At 31.0% G+C, this 6,256-nt stretch overlaps 1 non-coding gene across 1 annotated transcript; it reads right to left on the bottom strand.

The window, feature by feature from the left end:
* Window positions 1–4,822: 4,822 nt before the first annotated feature.
* TRNAV-AAC (transfer RNA valine (anticodon AAC)) lies at window positions 4,823–4,896 on the bottom strand. Its single transcript has one exon. It is a non-coding gene; the product is annotated as a tRNA-Val (tRNA).
* Between the last annotated feature and the right edge of the window lie 1,360 nt (window positions 4,897–6,256).

The raw sequence follows: 6,256 nt of genomic DNA, 5'->3' as shown, positions 1-6,256 counted from the left end.
TTTCTTCCACTCTGTATCCATAAAATAAATAAAGTTAGTTTTTCTTTAACAAATTTTGAGATTTTTTTTAACACGCATTTAAGGTCAGGTTCCAAAATCCCCCAAAACCAAAGCATATTATCTATCTATTATATTATTAAAATTGCTTTCAAAGGAGGCACCACGTTCGCTGTGGGGGCTAGAAATTCTCACATTAATCGAAGAAAAAGAAAAAAAAAAGAAAAGGAGAGTCCAAGTAGAAGTACAATTTAAAAATAGCTGAAATTCGAAATTAAAAATAAGCAATATTGAAAGAAGTTTCCATATAAGAACCCAATACGAGATTAATCAAAATTCGAAATAAAAATAAAATAAAATTAAAAATTAGAAAAGAAAAGGAGAGTCCAAGTAGAAATACAATTTAAAAATAGCTGAAATTCAGAATTAAAAATAAGCAATATTGAATGAAATTTCTATATAAGAACCCAATACGAGATTAATCAAAATTCGAAATAAAATAAAATAAAATCCATAATTAGAAAAGGAAAGGAGAGTACAAGTAGTAATACAATTTAAAAATAGTTAAAATTCGGAATTAAAAATAAGAAATATTAAAAGAAGAGTCCATATAAGAACCCAATGCGAGATTAATTCAAATTCAGAATAAAAATAATAATATTTCCGAAATTAGCAAAAGAAAATAAAGAAAAGTTTAACTAGGGATACAAATTAAAATTAGCTAAAATTCGGAATTAAAAATAAGCAATATTGAAAGAAGAATCCATATAAGAACCCAATACGAGATTAATTAAAATTTTAAATAAAAATATAATAATATACAAAATTATAAAAATTAAAAGAGAGTTCAAGTAGGAATACAATTTTGAAAGAACTGAAATTGAAAATAAAAAATAAAAACATTAAAAGAACACAATACGGTATTAACTATTTTTTTTAAAAAAATCTGAAATTAGAAAAAAAAAGATTTCAATTAGGAATAAAATTTATAAATAACTAAAATTTGTGATAAAAATAAAGACTATTGAAAGAAAAGACCATCTAAAACACATGACGAGATAAATTAAGTAACATGCCTATAAAGGAGTAGAGTTGGTGGCGGTTGATACGGCATATAAAAATTGTTAATAAAACATCAAATGAATCCTAATGGCGATTAAAAGGTGGGACGTCAGGCAGGCCGTGAAGCAAACAAGTAAAGCGGTTGCCGGAACTTCTAGAAAGTAAGAAAAAAACCACATTGATAATCATATTCGAATTTTAAAATCTCAATGAAAATAAAAAGGAGAAGCAGCGGGCGGGGTGTATAAGAGTATAGTTGCAGAGCCGCCGACGGTTGACGGGACTTCTAGAAAATAAAAAATGAATTGCAACAGTAGTTATGCTCGATTTTTTAAATCACAATGACAATAAAGAGTAGGCGGCGGACGGGCTGTAGGGGGTATAGTGGCATCGTTTGATGGGACTTCTAAAAATTATAAAAAATAAAACTACAAGTCTAATTTTTAAAGGTTCGGAACTTCTAAAAATAACAAAATAACTAATGATAATCATATTCGATTTTAAAATCACAATGACAATAAAGAAGGGAGGCAGCGGGCGAGCCGTAGAGGAGTACAATGGCGGGACTTCTAGAAAGTAAAAATGAACCCAAACGATAATTATGTTCGATTTTTAAAATCTCAATGATAATAAAGAGAAGAGATAGTGGACGGGCCGTAGAGGAGCATAATGGCAACGTTTGACGGGACATCTAGGAATCATAAAAACGAAACCCAACGTGAAAATAAACTCTAAAAATTATAAAATCCAATTTTTAAAGGTTCCAAGAAGAATGAATAGAAATAGTGATAGATCGAGCAAACAAATAAAGGAGATAACATAAGGCGTAACAACTGGTGTGACTTTTAAAAACTATATAATTAGAAACACGGGGATGATAAAGTTTGTTTTTTCAAAGTCTTAACAATGAGATAGCTATTTAATAAATTTTAAGTAAAATCATACTTTAAAAAATATATGTTTTTTTTTGGTGCTAGCCGCGCAATTGCGCGTAGAAGTACAATTTAAAAATAGCCGAAATTCGGAATTAAAAATAAGCAATATTGGAAGAAGTTTCCATATAAGAACCTAATACGAGATTAATCAAAATTCGAAATAAAAATAAAATAGAATCCAAAATTAATAAAAGGAAAGGAGAGTACAAGTAGAAATACAATTTAAAAATAGCTGAAATTCGGAATTAAAAATAAGGAATATTAAAATAAGTTTCCATATAAGAACACAATCCGAGATTAATCAAAATTCGAAATAAAAATAAAATAAAATACAAAATTAGAAAAGGAAATGAGAGTCCAAGTAGGAATACAATTTCAAAATAGCTGAAATTCGGAATTAAAAATAAGAATATTGAAAGAAGAGTACATATAAGAAACCAATATGAGATTAATTAAAATTCAGAATAAAAATAAATAAATCCAAAATTAGCAAAAGAAAATGAAAAAAGAGTTCAAGTAGGAGTACAATTTAAAATTAGATGAAATTCGGAATTAGAAATAAGCAATATTGAAAGAAGAATCCATGTAAGAACCAAATACGAGATTAATTAAAATTTAGAATAAAAATAAAATAATATATAAAATTAGAAAAACTAAAAGAGAGTTAAAGTAGGAATACAATTTTCAAACAACTGAAATTGAAAATAAAAAATAAAAACATTAAAATAACATAATACAATATTAACTATTTTTTTTAAAAAAATCTGAAATTAGAAAAAGAAAAATAAGATTTCAATTAGGAATACAATTTATAAATAACTAAAATTTGTGATAAAAATAAAGATTATTGAAAGAAAAGACTATCTAAAACACATGACGAGATAAATTAAGTAACATGCCTATAAAGGAGTAGAGTGGTGGCGGTTGATACGAGATATAAAAATTGTTAATAAAATATCAAATAGAATCCTAATGACGACTAAAAGGAGGGACGCCAGGCAGGCCGTGAAGCAAACGAGTAAGGCGGTTGCCGGGACTTCTAGAAAGTAAAAAAAACAAACCCCATTGATAATCATATTCAATTTTTAAAATCTCAATGACAATAAAAAGGAGAAGCAGCGGGCGGGGCGTATAAGAGTATAATTGCAGAGCCGCCGACGGTTGACGGGACTTCTAGAAAATAAAAAATGAATTCCAACGATAGTTATGTTCAATTTTTAGAATCACAATGACAATAAAGAGTAGGCGATGGACGGGCTGTAGAGGGGCATAGTGGCATCGTTTGATGGGACTTCTAAAAATTATAAAAAATAAAACTACAAGTCCAATTTTTAAAAGTTTGGAACTTCTAAAAAGTAAAAAAAACCAATGATAATTATGTTCGATTTTAAAATCTTAATGAGAATAAAGAAGGGAGGCAGCGGGCGAGCCGTAGAGGAGTATAATGGCAAAGCCGCTGACAGTTTGGCGGGACTTCTAAAAAGTAAAAAATGAACCCAAACAATAATTATGTTCGATTTTTAAAATTTCAATGACAACAAAGAGAAGAGACAGTGGACGGGCCGTAGAAGAGTATAATAGCAACGTTTGACGGGACATCTAGAAATTATAAAAATGAAACCCAACGTGACAATAAACTCTAAAAACTATAAAATCCAATTTTTAAAGGTTTCAAGAAGAATGAATAGAAATAGTGGTAGATCAAGAAAGCAAGAAGGAGATGACATAAGGGGTAGCAACTGGTGTGACTTTTAAAAACTATATAATTAGAAACACGAGGATGATAAGGTTTGGTCTTTTAAAGTCTCAAGACAATGAGATAGCTAGATAGCTATTTAATAAATTTTAAGTAAAATCATACTAAAAAATATATGATTTTGTTTGGGTGCTAACCGCGCAATTGCGCGGGCCACCCAGCTTGCTGTTATAATTTGAGTCTTTTAAGCGAACTTTGAGATTTTTTTTAACACGCTAAGGTCAGCATCCAAAATCCCCATAGATTTTTTTTCACGTCAAAAAAAATCCCCAGAGACTTTTTTCACACACTAAAATGCAGCATCCATATTTTTTTTAACACGATGAGTTTTAACATTTGAGATTTTGTTTTTAACACACTGAAGATCAGATTTTTTTTTAATTTTAATCATACTGAAGTCTAATATTTGAGTTTTTTTTAAAACACACTGAAGTTTAGCACCACCCAAAATAAATTACACTGAATTTTAAGATTTGAGATTTTTTTTTCTAGACTCTGAAGGTCAGATTTTTTTTATCACACTTAAGTTTACTATTTGAGATTTTTTTTAACATACTGAAGGTTAGCACCATCCAACAAATACACACTAAAGCTTAGCACGATTCAAGAACAGAAAAAAAAGAGATTTTTCTTATCACACTGAAGTTTAATGTTTGAGAACTTTTTTTAACACACTGAAGGTTAGCACCATAAAAAAAACACACTAACTAAAAGGTTGGCACGACTCAAAAATAGAAAACACTAATGCCTTGCTCGTTTAATCCACAAAAGAGAGAGATTGACAAAAAATAATTCCATGCCACGAAAAATATGGACTAAATCCTCTTCAAATCCCCTATTAGAGGGATTAATGAAGAAGGCCTAAAGGTTAGCACGTTTCAAAAACAAAAATGTTTGAGATTTTTTTTATCACACTGAAGTTTAATACTCCTATTTGATATTTTTTTGTAACACGCACATACTAAAAAAAAACACACACATACTGAAGTTTAATACTCCTATTTGATAATTTTTTGTAACACACACATACTCAAAAAAAAAAAAGGGCTGCGCCACACATACTAAAAAAAATTGGCTTCGCCCGGACTCGAACCGGAGACCTTCAGTGTGTTAGACTGACGTGATAACCAACTACACCACGAAACCGACCTGAGATTCTATCAGACTAACAGTAAATGAACAAAATGCATCTGAGTTTTCTCTCAAGGAAAGTAAAAAGAAGAGTAAAACCTTCGCAATTCCTCGAGAGAGAACTATCTCTCAATGTGTATATTAGTAGGAACAAAAATGGCTGGGAAACGAATAAAACTATCTCTACCATATTTATTTTTATTACTTTAATCGAATCGAAAACAAAAACCATAAATATGAAAATAAAATCAAATAATATAAAATACAAATACCAAACGAATATGAATCAGAATGAATATGATTACGAATATTTATGGGAACATGAGAACTCTTTATATCTTTGCTTCCAAAATCAACAGAGGTATAAACCTAATACTTTTATCCAAAAGATATGCTAAATTCTTGTTAAATATGATATGCGAACAAGTCTTTAACCGAGTTGGTTAGTTGATTCAAGTAGCACTTCTCAACTCCTAGGTTGACTCCCATCGTTTGTCCGATGCCAAAGTACAGGTCGATGGTCGTTATCAGATGAGCTACAGTACCGCTATATAGGGGTGGGGCTGAGGTTCGGGGTTTTCTCAACCTGCGTGAGAAGATCTTTTTCTATGCAAAATATAGCAACTTATTTGCCTATCTTCTATGCAAAATATAGCAACTTATTCGCAGATATCAAAACTATTATCTGCTTCATGCTAGAAAAAAACTCAAAATTTTTTCTTCTGTTGTATTGTTTAGATCACATGTTTTAAGCTATTTGTTAACTTCCAACATATTTAGTTTATGGTCATAATTAAGTAGATAATTTGCAGGTTTGTGGTGGCGCAGTTGGCTAGCGCGTAGGTCTCATAGCTAATCTGAGTTATCCTGAGGTCGAGAGTTCGAGCCTCTCTCCCCCCAATTTCCTTTATTTTTTCCTTTCAAGATCTTTTTGTTCTCTTCGAATATAACCAAGCTTCTTGGGAGATACCTTTTTTTTCTATCTGAAGATTTCTTTTCTCTGGATATAAGCAAGTCAACGTAAGCCGTAGCCCGTAGGCCCGTGTAAGAGCCTCTCATCTGCGCCACATTTGCAGCGTGAGTTTCTCACTGTCAACCAAACCAACCTTCCTAACAAGTTCCTTCAAAAGAGAACCGAAACTGCCACCCGAAAATGGTTCAGTTTACTAGCAGCACACATCTCATAAGATTCTCAAATCACCTGCTATACAGGCATACCAATTGTTTAGGACAAGAAAGAAACATAAGACAAGTCAGATTAAATAGATACTGGGACACACACCAGGCTGGAAAAAGAAGAGGGAATAATCAAGACTTGTCTTGGTCATAGTTGCATGCTTTTCTCAATGTTCACATGCACTCCGCATATGTTCCT

This window comes from Oryza sativa, chromosome 1 (assembly GCF_034140825.1).
Source record: "Oryza sativa Japonica Group chromosome 1, ASM3414082v1".
NCBI lineage: Eukaryota > Viridiplantae > Streptophyta > Magnoliopsida > Poales > Poaceae > Oryza > Oryza sativa.
This window is presented reverse-complemented; position numbering and strand designations above follow the sequence as displayed.